This window comes from Podarcis filfolensis, assembly GCF_964270895.1.
Source record: "Podarcis filfolensis genome assembly, chromosome: Z".
Taxonomy (NCBI): domain Eukaryota; kingdom Metazoa; phylum Chordata; class Lepidosauria; order Squamata; family Lacertidae; genus Podarcis; species Podarcis filfolensis.
In genome coordinates this window covers 4,926,816-4,941,619 of record NC_139617.1, presented here as the reverse complement: position 1 = coordinate 4,941,619, position 14,804 = coordinate 4,926,816, and the positions used below count along the sequence as shown (strand labels likewise).

The 14,804-nt window shown below is 42.5% G+C and overlaps 2 long non-coding RNA genes across 3 annotated transcripts in view; one reads left to right on the top strand and one right to left on the bottom strand.

Annotated features, from left to right (window-relative positions):
• The first annotated feature begins 9,088 nt into the window (after positions 1-9,088).
• LOC310754131 overlaps positions 9,089-14,804 on the top strand; it is an 11,617-nt gene continuing 5,901 nt past the window's right edge. The window contains exon 1 of one of the 2 annotated variants that reach the window (XR_014543639.1): positions 9,089-9,162. This is a non-coding gene — a long non-coding RNA (uncharacterized lncRNA). Of the gene's footprint in view, positions 9,163-12,882; positions 12,927-14,804 lie in introns of those variants that run through there. The other variant, XR_014543640.1, reaches the window with a different exon arrangement.
• Positions 13,909-14,804, bottom strand: part of LOC310754128 — a 27,516-nt gene continuing 26,620 nt past the window's right edge. Inside the window, exon 3 of the long non-coding RNA XR_014543637.1 lies at positions 13,909-14,723. This is a non-coding gene — a long non-coding RNA (uncharacterized lncRNA). The remainder of the gene's footprint in view (positions 14,724-14,804) is intronic.

Here is a 14,804-nt window from a genome sequence, read left to right as displayed (position 1 = left end):
CAGTATATTGTTGTTTATGGGTGTGTGACAGACTGTGTGTGTGTGTGTGTGTGTGTGTGTGTGTAAGGATATGTGTGAGAGTTTGTGCTTGTGTGTGAGAAATATATGTGCCTGTGAGAGGGGATGTGTATATATGTATTGCAAGAGAAAGAGTTTGTGTAACAGAGTGTGTTTATGTGTGAGAGAAGGAGTGTGTTCTGGAGATATATAATGTTTGTTTATTATATACATATAAATATATAGATAGATTTAGGGGGTCCTCCTTAAACCCTAGAAATTAATAAATGCTAGGATTTTGGTTATTTGTGATGTGATATGAAGGGAGAATGCAAGCTGCAAAGGAATTCCTTATGCAAAACAACCCGGCTGAGCTATGACTATCAAAAGAACAATTGAGGGACATTAACAATACAAGAGAACTCTTTCCCCCTTGTCCCAGGATTTGGAAGGTTGCCAGAGTAACTGCTGGAGGGGAGCAGTGTTTCTGGGATGAAGGGAGGAAGAGGAGCTAAGATCCATCCTGGGCAGGCTGGCTGAAGGCTGCCAGCACTGCTGTGGGGTACCAGCCCCTCTTGAAAGGACTATGATGTAAGATCCGGTGCATTCTATTGTCTCAGGAGGACCATACCACTTCATTCAGACCCTCCAAGTGTCCCTATTTTCTAAGGATGTCCCTGATTTAGAGAAGACATCTCAATTTCTGATTTGATCCCAGAATATCCTGCTTTTCCTTAGGATGTCCCTATTTTCATTGGAGAAAGCGTGTTCTCATTCATGGAGAGCACATGTTGCGGTGGGGGCCACCAGGACACTCCAAAGTTGGGGGCGGGCTAATTGATTGTTGGCCACTGATTGGGGCTTCCCTTGTTGTTGGGAGGAAGTTAATGTTGCCATTTGTTGATTGACAGCCAGAAATGCTAAAACTCCTTGCACAAGGCTAGGGCTTCCTCTTTTCGCCCATGCATCAGATTGCCTGTCCCTCCCTCCCTAGAATAGGGTTGTTCGCTTTGACCTTGCTATGCCTGTCATGGGGTCGTCTGCTTTGGAGCGGGGGCCTGGTAGGAATTTTGTCCATCTGGCTGATTGGCTGGGGCCATTTGGTTTTTGCCTACTGCGTAGCAAATCGTCACAACTTGTAAGGTTCGTGGTTAGGCATTGGTTTATGGTTTGGTAGGTTGAGGGGCATGGATTGGCTGTGCCTGCCCCTCTAATGCTGCTGCTGCAAGGGATTCCATTAAAGGAATTGGGGGCTAACTATTGCTTGTCCACTCTGTAAAGGGGGCTCGGGCAATAGTAATGAGCTCCTGGTTGCATTTGGGGAGGGCTGAGGGCAGGTTCCCTGCTCCGTTGTTACCCCCAAGTGTATTCCCCTATTCTGACTTTCGCATCGTGAGGAATGTCAGTCTGTCCCCCATGGTGAGGGCAGATAGTCGCAACCAATGCCTAAGCAACCACTCACAAATTTGTATTTTAATAAAGTTGTGGCCAAAATTATGCCAAAAATCTTAAACAAAAAATTCTGTGTGATGTGTGAGTTATTGGGGTGGCCCTGGGGACCTCGACACGCAAATGTTGGAGGTATGAAGTTATCCTACCCTCAAGCCATCTGAAGGCAATCCTATATAGGGAAGGGGTTTTTTTTAATGCTAAATGTTTAATTATGTTTTTATATATGTTGGAAGCCACCCAGAATGACTGGGGCAACCCAGAAAGATGTGTGGGGTATAAACAGTAAAATTATCATTATGGAATGGGATGTCTCTACTTTCATCGGAGAAATGTTGGCAGGTATGTTTCATTTTGCTGCATGTGCAGACTGAGCCTTAGAATTGAACCTTCAGGGAGAGCAGGTGTTCAAAAAAGACTACTCTAAATGGCAATCAGTGAAGCAAAACAGGGGTTTGAGTAGAAGGCAATGCGATGAGGTTTGCTGGGGCATTCCATTTCCCAACAACAGCAGGGCCTGACCCCAGATGCTCCAATGCCCCCATTTTCTGCTTCTTGTTCCCAGAAAACCACTCTCCCTTTGTGGGGTGGTGAAAGGACTGCCATATGTCCTGATTTTCCAGGACATATCATGGAATTCACCTCCGAAAATGGTGTCCTGGGTTATTTTTCAGAAATTGGGCAGATGTCCTGGAAAACCAGCAATGGGAGCTCCATAACTCAAAAATAGGCAGTGGTGCTTTTAAAAAGCAATGCCAATTTGAGAGGACTGGGTTTATATGTTTATTGGTTAGTGGACACATTTAGAATTTTACGAAAGCACTGTGGGTACCAGTCACAAAATGGCTGGCATTGGGTCATTGCATAACATAGAATGGCTGCTTTGGGGGCATGGCATACAGCACAAAATGGCTGCCACATTTAAAAGAACAAAGGAAGAGCCAGGACCAGAAAATGGCACAGGAATGCTCCTCACATCAGCTCCCGCCAATGCAAAAAAGACACCTCCATCATGTTTAAGTGGCTGCGTCGTCTGCTATGTCTACCCACTATTTAACAATGTACATGCAAGTGCAAGAATGCAAGAGGCACCATGCAATACACAGCCTATTTCACAAACATCAGCGTCTGTTTTCCATTTTGAGCTGTGGCAGCATATTGCCAGGCGATTGCATTTCGCCAAATATACACCTTCAAACCAAAAGAACAACTCATTGACTTTTAAATTGTGGACGACAAGCAGAGTAAATGAAAAACGTGTGCAAGAGACAGAGCAAGACCTCCAGAAACACATTTGCAGATGTGCAGAGCTCAGATCGAGATTTTTTGGAAGACAATAGGGGTGTTAAGAGGCTAGGAAGAGCATTTCTAGGTGATTAAAAAAAACCCTCAGGGAACATGCCCATGGAACAAATTTGTCTGGACAAATTAAGATGCAGGACAGGCTGTGGTGCCATACACACCCATCTACCCCATAAGCAAAGTTGTTAACAAAATTAACAAGTTTAAAACAAGGGGGGAAGGTGCAGAAGATCTGCCCAATGCAAAATGCCTTCGGCCTTGTGGGACACAACCAAATCTCATGGTGCCACATGTAACTGAATATATCATGGCTCTGATGAAACCCTGTTCCTGTTTTGTTTTTAAATTCTACTATATTATTTTTGCTCACTTTAACAAATACAATACAAAAAATACAATTGGGACAATGGGACAACCATGCAACATCTGTTTGTTTACAATTAGGGAGGAACAAATTACCAATTTTGGATTTTCTCCGTTTCTCTTTTTCCCAATACTAAGTTCCATTCCCCACATTTCCATGTCAGTCTGCAAATCCTCAGAAAAACCCAACAGCCTTGTGCAAATTTCCTAAACTTCCCTCTGATATAATGCATTTTAACTCTACTAGTATGTGAATTTATGTGCACATTGCTAGGCTGGAAAATTGCATTGCAAAATTCAAAGAAATGGAACATTTGGAAGATGGCTGTGTTTCAGTTCACATTTTGTTTTGGGAAGTGTGAGAGCGTTTTGCTTTTAAATGTGAACTGAATCATTTTTTTCCTCCATCCCCTACTTACAAGTCATGGAAAACAGGAAGCTTAATACTGAGTCAAACCATTTGTCCATCTAGTTCAATATTGTCTACACTGACAGGGGTCTCCCCCAGCCTTACTTGGGGATGGGCAGACTGAACCCAGAATCTTATGAACGTATGACTGATGTAATACCTGCAATCACTGGCAGAAAGAGAGTTGGATATTTGACAGTGAAACAGTGAGGTGTACAACAAAGAAGCATAAAGCAAAATCCTTTTTGCTGACTCTGAGTATGCTAAGAAAGTGTGCCATTTTTCTAAGAAGTGATCAGAATATTTGACATCCTATTTAGTTGCAGGGAAATCTTATCCATTATTAGGTTATTCCAATCCTTTACAAACTACCCTCTTATTGGGAGGAAATGAGCAATTTAGAATAGAGCTTTTTCTGATGGCTCTCCTTGTTTCTGCACACTTTTAATTTTTGACGAGCTTCCTTGCTTAGACTTTGCTTATTCCCCATCTGAGTTACCAACCACCCCAAATCCTAGATGGCTCAGAACATTTATTTTTTAAAAAAAAAGTTGCAAGAAGCAGTGCTGATCCCTTAATGGGGTATTTTGAGACAATCGAGGGAACATAATGAGCAAAACGAAAGAGGAGAAACAAACCCCTTTCGGCAATGCAGCAGACCTCAGCCCACGCACTTCTCACAGACTGAGAGCAAGTGGGGGGGGGAGAATCTGGCTTGTTTTGCTAGCATCATAGTTTTATTGCTATCATACATTAAGCTCCCTTTTATAAATAGAGGTGATAAAGGCCGGTGGGGAGGAGGGATGTAAGTTTCTCACAACTTCACTGTGTTCATACTGGAAAAGACCAGTGTCAATTTTGCCTTTGAGCATACTAATCTCCATCCCCCCTTACTTGCACACATGTACGTACTAACAAACACACTTATTAGCATATTACTCTCAGTTCTCCCTTACACACCCACACCCCACGCCATACATTTATGTGTTGTGAATAAACAGGGTGGAATCAGTACTCAGGTTTGGGGCGTGGAAGGGAACGAAGTTTTATGAAATGGATATGCCCAATACCTATGACTTGAGGGGGGAGACTGTGACTTAAAGGGGTGGGCAGGAAAAGTGGGTGCCATTCAGCCTGCCAAAACCCCTTAAGATACCTTCATGCTCCTAGGCATATAAGATAATGCTGCCTCATCACCAGTACTGAAGTAAGAGTCATCCTCCAGTCTGGTCAATTTTTATACAGGAATTTAGGAAGCTGCCTGTCAGAGGATTGATCTAGGACACCAAAAACATGATTTTTCATTTTTCCATGACAAAGTGCTGCTAAATTCCCCCCAGATGTCAATTCTGCCTTTGAAAATCCAGATGTATGGCAGCCCTAATTGATCCATCTTGCTCAGTATTGTCTAACTGGCAGGAGCTCTTTGGACAGAGGTCCCTCCCAGTCTTATCTCAAGATGCTGGGGACTGAACCTGGGACCTTCTGCATACAAAGCAGATGTCCTGCCACTGAGTTATGGTTCTTTTATCTGCTAATAAATTTGCAACTTCATTACCTCTTTATTTATTTCTAGTGTTGATCCAGTGTTTCACCAGTTCAGTTGTTTGCCTCTGACCTAATCAACGTTGATCAGAGGAACACAGGAAACTGCCTCGTCCTTCGTCAGACCACTGGCCCATCTCTACAACAAGTTGCAGTGGCTTTGCAAGGTTTCAGGCAAGAGTTTCTCCCTGGAGAGGCCAGGAAATGAACCTGGGACTTTCTGCATGCAAGGCAGATGCCCTGCTGTTGAGCTATAGCCCCTATTTGGAAATGTGGAGCTACCATCTTGTCCACTTCAGAAAGCACGATATCTTGGCCTAAAGATAGAGGGCAGCCCTCTCTGTTCCTGCCCTATAATTGCTATGGCTGCTATGGAGAAACAAGAGCATTGCCAAGATACTCATGAGGTCAATGCCTCAGGTTTGTGCCCAATTAATGATGTGGTGGGCAGTTATATCTGGGCCCCAGAGTATATCAGCCAAGTATTTTGTTTGTAGTAAGGCTCAGTCCTGTGAAGCAAAAAGTCAATGACATTCAGCGTGCACCAAGAAGCACTTTAGACCCCAACAATTTGTATTGCAGATGGGTGAAAATACATGTTTAAATGGCATCAGCTCATGATTCCCATCCTGCACAGAGAAGAGGTCCTGTCAAGGAGAAGGGCTGTGTTAAGTTGTGGGCGAACATGTCAGACGACACAGCGATTCTTTAAACAGCTCTTCTTTATTCAGATGCCAGAACAGAACTAGGCTGAGGAGCTCAGTCAGCCTGCTTATATAGAGCTCCAGAACAATGCAACTGTTGCCATTTTCTAAAACTATCCAATCACTGAACGTCACTTTTCGATCCTTCATTTGCATACAAAACTATCCAATCACTGAACGTCACTTTTCAATCCTTCATTTGCATAACTATCTACAGTATCCCCCTGCTGGCCCAGGGTGAGAACTTCAGTACATAACAGGCTGTAGCCTAACTCTCTCCCTGAAATACTAATCTTCTGTGCACAGGGAGCTTTCAACAAATTTTAGACCATACATTTACAACACTATGATGCCACTTTAAACAGCTGTGGCTTCCTCAAAAGAATTCCAGACCCTCTAAGTGGCCCTATTTTCCAGGGACAGTCCTGAATATACAGAAGCTGTCCCAGTTTCTGGTTTGATCCAGGAGCGCCCCACTTTTTCTTAGGACAGGGGTCAGCAAACTTTTTCAGTAGGGGGCCGGTCTACTGTCCCTCAGACTTTGTGGGGGGCCGGACTATATTTTTTTGGGGGGGGGGATGAACTAATTCCTATGCCCCACAAATAACCCAGAGATGAAATTTAAATAAAAGCACACATTCTACTCATGTAAAAACACCAGGCAGGACCCACAAATAACCCAGAGATGCATTTTAAATAAAAGGACACATTCTACTCATGTAAAACACGCTGATTCCCGGACCGTCCATGGGCCAGATTGAGAAGGTGATTGGGCCGGATCCAGCCCCCGGGCCTTAGTTTGCCTACCCATGCCTTAGGACATCCCTATTTTCACTGAAGAAATGTTGGAGAGTATGGAGATACTCCTGAGCCAAGGAGATAAGGAAGTATACAACCTTTAGAAGACAGGGCTGTCTTCTAAACCTGAAGGCAGCCCTGTATAGGAAAGTTTTTATATTATATTATATTTTAATATATGTTAGAGCCCACCAAGAGTGGTTGGGGCAACCCAGTCACATGGGTGGGGTATAAATAATAAAATCATAATCATCATTATTGAATAGGGCGCCCCTATTTTCATCGGATAAATGTTGGAGGATATGGAATTCTGGGAACTGCATTTTGTTAAGGGCGCCAAGAGTTCTTAAGAGACTCCCTAGCCCCCTCCCAGAGCAACTATTTCCAGAGGTCCCTGTGAAAAGGGGTTGATTGTTAAACCGCTCTGAGAATTGTTGCTCTAAAAGGGAAATAAGGGCCTCCTAACAGCTCTCAGCACACAAAACAAACTAAACCTCCTAGAATTCTTTGGGAGTAGACATGACAGTTTGAAGTGGTATTATAGTGCTTTAACTGGTATGAATGTGGGGGTTTACCTAAGATAGGGATGCCATACGTCCGAAATTTTCTGGACATTGCCGGGATTTGGCTGTCGGAAACAGTGTGCAGGTGGGAATGGCAACTTCCAGATGCATGGCAACCCATGTCAGAAGTGTAGATTTTGGCGAATTTCCTTAAAAATACCTCAAAAACTTTGCCAACCATTTTTTTTTCTGTCCGGATTTTCACTTTTTGACATATGGCAACTGTACCTTCGCCTCAACAGAGCATCACGTTACAAAACCTTGGCATTTCCATATGATTACTAAATGCAAACAGTCACCATAATTGGAAGTGGGTGAGTAGAGAAAATGTCCAGACACCGATTCTGTGTGCCAGTGTTTCGCTTGATCAAGATATATTTACTTTTAGGAATGCAAAGTGCCCAGTAATTGGTATTGTACATATTGCCCCCTCCCCTGCCCAGTCTTAAAATTAATGGATCAATAAATTAACAAGTACTATGTTGGCCCGGCATGAATATCCTGGTGCCAAAGAGTCTTTGCACTTGGCATCGCTCACATCCTGTAATTAAACCAAGCCCACTGGTGAACCTGAGCTGCTTGGGAAGGAGCCACTGCATAATAGAACATGGGAGCAAAGTTGTCGCATTTAAGAGAGATCAGTAATCCATTATGGGCCACAGCCAAGCTGGTGATGCATTGCTGAAAGCGCCCTTTCAATATTGCATGAAGGGAGTCGGCCAAGCAAACCATATTAAAAGCTGGTTTCCTGCTCTTTTGGTAAGGCAGGCGCTCAGTCAGTACTCACCTCCCCAGCCAGGATGTTGTATGCCACAATCAATAGAGCTGTTCCAAGTCCTATTGAATGGCAGACAACTCGCCACAGAACTATGCTCCAGGTTCTCTCAAGCCTGGAGCTATGGGGATGCTGCAGTCCACAGAGGCAGCTTATCTAGCTCAGCATTGCCTGCACTGACTGGCAGCATCTCTCCAGGGGCTCAAACTGGGGACATTCCCAGCACTACTACATATGAAGCAAATGTTCTGCCACTGAGATATGAACCATCACTTGGAACTCACAAGCTCATGGAAGGAAGCACACCCTTGCCTGGTCTCAGTTCCAAAACTTTGGACTGAGTCGGTAAACTTTGCAGGTTTTTGTTTGGTTTACCACATTAAGTTAGCCTGGATAGCTCAGTTGGTTAGAGCATAGTGCTGATAACGCCAAGGTTGCAGGTTCAATCCCCATATGGGACAGCTGTACAGTCCTGCATTGCAGGGTCTCTTCCAACTCTCCAATTCTAGAATTCCAATCACTAGCTACGAGTTGGATCCATACTGTATCTTTGGAGATCACACAGGCAGGATCAGACCTAATGGTAGTGAGTCAGACCATCATAAAGGAGTAAATTTCAAAGAGTAGCTGTGTTTCGGTCCACAGATTGCTTCAGAAAGTGCAAATTAGGTAAAATTGCCTTTAATCTTGTCTCAATTATTGTAATGCACTCAATGTGGGCCTACACTTGGTCCTGGCCCAGAGATGCCAAGGATAGGAGTCAATTCCCTGGGACTGAGGTCCCTTGCACACCCCCCAATAAAGTATCTGAGGGGGCTGCCCCCCCCCACCCAGTTGATGGGCACTGCCATTCAAATTGTGTTTTTGTGCTGTGTCACGTGATTGAGTATACAGGGCAGGACTTATTTGGGGGCCCAAATATTTTATTCAAGTTGGCAGCCCTTGCACCAAGCATTGCCACCCTATCTGTGTAACCAAGCAATTCTAAAATATAGATGCGCTTTTACTTTTTCAAGATTGAATGTATTGCCCTGGACTGTACTTGAGGGGCGATTCCAACAAAAACCGCTTATGTCCCTGTGGAGGTGGCAGTACCAAATCAGTGGCACATGCCCTTCTGGCTTGCACTCTTTATAAAGACTTGAGGTATGAGGTTATCACCCCTCTTTTAATGTCCATCCCGGGTCACCCATCCACTGCCACAGTGTCCTTTCTCTTGGGAGATCAAGATGAGCAGGCGACAGCAAAGGTTGCAAGGTCTTTTTATATAAAATAAAATAAAAAAATAAAATAAAATACATTTTTATTGGGTTTCTTTGTTATAACAAATTGCAAATACAATTATCCAAATTTTATATTTTACAATCCCCACCCTCCCATTGACTTCCTTCATCTTCCCTTTCTGGTTTATTTCATTACTTGTTATCTTCTGCATGTTAAATAACTATACATGTTGTTACGCTATCTTTCGCTGACGGCGGGAAGGGGGGAACTTTTTTGGCTCCGAAGCTTCCCGTAGCGCCTACGTTACCCCTGCCGATCCCAATGGTGCGATCCTGCCGCTGGTGCGATCCTGCCGATCCCGATGGTGCGATCCTGCAGAAATTGTGAAAAAATCTGGGCAAGGGAATGAAGCCTCTCCGTGATTTCCAACCGGAAACAAGGTAAATACTAGCGGTGCGAGGAGCAAGTCAAAACCGCTCGGCTGGGTTGGAGTCAAACAATACAAACTGAAGGCTTTTGCAGATGACTTAGTTTTGACGTTACAGGAGCCAGAATCTAGTACGAAAAGAGTATTAGAACTGATTCAAGAATTTGGTCATGTGGCAGGATTTAAACTGAACAAGTCAAAAACTAAAGTTCTTGAGAAAAACTTAACACCGATTGAGAAAGAGAGGTTTCAGAAGGAGACTGGTTTGACATTAGCTAAGAAAGTAAAATACTTGGGGGTTAATATGACTGCTAAGAACTTAAACTTATTTAAAGATAACTATGAGAAATGCTGGACAGAAGTGAACAAAGACTTAGAAATATGGTCAAATTTGAAGCTTTCCTTGTTGGGTCGAATTGCAGCTATAAAGATGAATGTACTGCCAAAAATGTTATTTCTGTTTCAGTCATTGCAAATTTTGGACAAGATGGACTGTTTCAAGAAGTGGCAGAAAGATATTTCTAGATTTGTCTGGCAGGGCAAGAAGCCCAGAATAAAATTTAAAATACTAACTGACGCAAAGGAAAGAGGTGGATTTGCCCTGCCGGACCTTAAACTTTACTATGAATCAGCAGCATTCTGCTGGTTGAAAGATTGGCTGCTTCTTGAGAACACAGACATTTTGGACTTAGAAGGTTTTAATAATGTTTTTGGGTGGCATGCATATTTGTGGTATGACAAGGTTAAAGCACATAAAGCATTTAAAAACCATATTGTCAGGAAAGCATTGTTCAATGTCTGGATAAGATATAAAGACTTATTGGAAAATAAAACCCCAAGGTGGTTGTCACCAATGGAAGCGAAGGCTCAGAAAAAGCTCAATATGGAGGCCAAATGGCTGAAATATTGGGAAATTTTGGAACAAGAAGGAGATAAACTGAAATTGCAGAGTTTTGAGAAATTAAAAGATAAAGTGCGAGACCGGCTTCATTATTATCAAATAAGAGAGGCCTATTGGCTTCCAGGTGGAAAAATCAAAACTGGAAACAGAATTGTTAGACCCCAAAACTAAGATACTTTCAAGAATGTATAACTTGCTGTTGAAATGGAATACGCAGGATGAAACGGTTAAATCTGCTATGATTAAATGGGCACAAGATATTGGTCATAACATTATGTTTGCTGACTGGGAACAGTTGTGGACCACCGGTATGAAATTTACGGCATGTAATGCCTTAAGAGAGAATATTATGAAAATGATTTATAGGTGGTACATGACCCCAGTCAAGCTTGCAAAAATATATCATTTGCCCCGATAATAAATGTTGGAAATGTAAAGAAAATGAAGGTACATTCTTTCACCTTTGGTGGACGTGCCCAAAGATTAAGGCTTTCTGGGAGATGATATATAATGAAATGAAAAAGGTATTTAAATATACCTTCCTGAAGAAACCAGAGGCCTTTCTCCTGGGTATAGTCAGCCAATTGGTGCCAAAGAAGGATAGAACTTTCTTTATGTATGCAACAACAGCAGCAAGAATACTTATTGCAAAGTATTGGAAGACACAAGAGCTACCCACCCTGGAAGAGTGGCAGATGAAGGTGATGGATTATATGGAATTGGCGGAAATGACTGGCAGAATCCGTGACCTGGGAGAAGAGTTGGTGGAAGAAGACTGGAAGAAATTTAAAGACTATCTTCAGAAACACTGTAAAATTAATGAATGTTAAAATGATGTTGGATTGAAAATAAGTGGCATTAGCAACAAAGTTAATAAGAATATGCAAAAATGAATTGATAAATGGATGAAAATATAGAGTTATAATATGTTAAGATATAGAGTTAAGATAAACGAAAGAGGGTAAGGATTTGCTGACTTGATTATTTAAATGGGAATACAAAAAGGGGAGGTGTGAGGAGGCCAAGGAAATAAGATAACGAGTTAGGGTTACAAAAATGGATTTGTTTTTATTTTCCTTTTCTTATTTTATGTATTTTTCTATGTTTCTTTTATTGTATTTCTTTCTTTTTATATGATCTTTTAAATTCATGTCTTTGTAAAACTCCAATAAATATCTTAAAAAAAAACAAAAAAACCGCTCGGCTGGGAAAGGGAAAAGAGGGCGGTCCCCGGGCGTGCCTGGCCTTAAATGGGCTAGGCCCTGCCTCCCCGGCCCGCCGATTGGCGCACGGGGTGGAAGGCACGCCCGGGGATTCCCTGTCCACGCGGGGGCAAGATCCCGCCCCTGCGTGTGTGGGTGGAGGGTTTAGCCCGCAACCCCCTCTCCTCCCAGGAGGAAATGGCTTTGTTACGCTATCTTTCATCATATTCTGCTTAAAGTTGTGAGTGTTTATTCAAAACCTGCCAATGAGTCCATCTCTTTTTGTTGTTTCTATAGGTAAGTTGTGAAAGGTTCTCAATCTTTTTTAAAATCACTATTGTCCTTTTCATGTACATTGTCTGTTAACTTTGCTAATTCTGCATAATTCATCAATTTTTCTTGCCATTGTTCTTTCGTTGGTACTTCTCCTGTCTTCCAGCCTTGTGCTAACAAAACTCTTGCCGCTGTTGTAGCATACATAAATATTTTTCATTTTTCTTTTGGCCGTTCTTGACCTGAAATACCCAGCAAAAAGGCTTCTGGCTTTTTTACAAGTGCCATTTTAAACATTTTTTTCATTTCATTATATATCATTTCCCAAAAATTCTTTACAGCTCTACATTCCCACCACATATGGTGAAAAGTGCCTTCCTTCTCTTTGCATTTCCAACAATTTTTTGATCCTGTTTAATACATTTTTGCCATTTTTACCAGTGTAATATACCATCTATACATCATTTTTATGTAGTTCTCTTTCAACAATATGCAATCCGTGAATTTCAGATTCACTTTCCATAATTTTTCCCAATCTTCAAATTGTATATTATGCCCCAAATCTTGTGTCCATTTAATCATTGCCAGCACATAACTCTACAAAGCTTGAACTAGTTCCTCATATACTAGCAGGTTAGGTTCAAGGTTCCTGTATTAATTTACAAGGACCATCTGATGCTTTTTATATCCCTGTTCAATTTCCTAGGTTTTCAGCGGAGTCACTGTTAATGGTCCCCCATAGCTTGGATGCACAGCTTAGATCCAAAAGAGTCTTGTGTTCAGTATTATGGTCCAATTTTGTTTAACTTGCCTCCAGTTGGAGTCAGACAGGTCCTCTCCTTGTTGAACTTCTCGCACTTCCTGAAGGCCTATTTTTATTATTATTTATCCCAGCAGGTTTTTAAAATCAACTCTAATTTCATAGTTTTCACTCATCTTTTGCCCTCTACAGCTGGTCTCCTGTGCACTGCTTAGAGATGACTGTGATTATGCGGTATGCAAATTGCTGAAATAAAACTAAAAGGTGAAATAAATGTGAACTGAGTTGAATATCTTCCCCCATCCCTGCCTGCAAATCATGGTAACTCCTGGCTTTGTTGCTGCTGAAGCAATTCATTATGGGTCAATGCAGCAGTGCTCTTGAGCAACCCCCATTCATTTCAATGGGGCTTGAGCAGGAAAACTTTCCATTGCATAGTTTTCATCAGCAAGAGGAGCCACCTATGCCTAACACAATAGATGTTGGAGTGGCAATGGGGGGGGGCGATAATTGCTTTTTCTCTTTTTAGTCCAGACAAGAATCCTTGTTAACCCTTCACTCACCCCACCTTTTGACAGTCCCTTAATAAGAAGCCTGTTTGGGAGGACAGCAAAGAAGCCTTGGCTTAAAATTGGCTACAGAAGCTGGCAGCTCTTCTTAGTAGGTGTCAAAAGCGTATGTCCAATTATAACACTACATCCATCGCAGATGGGAAGAGAAGCAGATGGCTATCAGGGGACTCAGATGCCATTTTGAGAGGAGGAAGGAGGAGGAAAGAAAACTGCATTTGTTTGCCCTCTGTAGAAATTAAATATTGGTCTGTTTGATTAGAGACGGATGCAGGGATATAACTGGCCAGTGAGACAGAAACAGTCTGGGGTAGCCTGGCTCAGTTTCTACAACTGGGAACCTATTGGAATAGAGGAGGGGGAGGGGAGGACATACGGAGCTGCCATATACAGAGTCAGACCATTGGTCTATGTTAGGGCTGCCATACGTCTGGATTTTCCTAGATGTTACCAGATGTCCGGGGGAAATTTTCGAAAGGCAGATCTTGGGCAAATCAATCGAGAAACCTCTCTCTCTCTCTCTGCATTTTTGTGAAAGCTCAACAACTTTGGGGTTTGTGTAGGGGCCTCTTTCAGCCATATCTAGAGATGCTGCTGGAGATGAGACTTTCTGCATGCAAAGCAAATGTTCTACCACTGAGCTACAGGGACACAGTTCAGTCTTTTCAAAGCTTTCCTCTGCAATCAAGAGGGCTAGAAACTTGACGGGGGGGGGAAGCAACCACCCTTAGTGGTCGTTACTGTATATTCCAACCTCTCCTCTGGCTCAGCTGCTAAACTGCATGTATGCAAAGTAAAGTCACAGAAGCACAAAAAGTACATTGACACACATCCTGTCAGTATGATTATTTATTAGATTTTTGTCATAGGATATGGTTTTTTTAAAGCATGGGATCCTAACAGGATCATTTACTTAACTGCCACCAATAGTAACAGTGTCAAACTGAAATGTCAATTCATTCCGCCTTGAGCTGAAACCCACTTGGTTCAAAAGTAGTCATACTGCAAGAAACATCTAATAGGTAGTCTTGTCCAGAGCATTTTAGCAATTGCCTCATTACATGTGTGCCCTAATAAGAAATATGTTTCCCATCTTGCCTTCTGTACATCTGAGAAATTGGCATAGCCGATCAAGCAGAAGCCATTGTGCTCAATGTCAGAGTTATCTGGGTCTTTAATGAGTCTCTGGAGGGGTCTGCAATGGATTTTGCTGCCAATTTAATGTTCAGCTGCTCACTGCAAGGGAGGGGGGGTGGAGACAAAGAACGGAAAATGGATTTGGTGCTGCAAATTGTATCCACAACATAAACCTCTATCTGGTCCAGCATCTTCAGGCATTGTTGGTGTGGGGTCTCCACGATAGCATCAGGTATGCAAGTTTCATGGACCAGTTGCCCTAAAAGGAACTGTTTCATGGCTCATCTTGCTCAAACAAGAGATGCCTTGCTCAGATCTTGGCAATCTGTTATGCAGAAAAATAGAAAACTTCTTTATGCTTGGTTTGATTATTTGTCCATTGAGCTCAGTATTGTCTGTTCTGGCT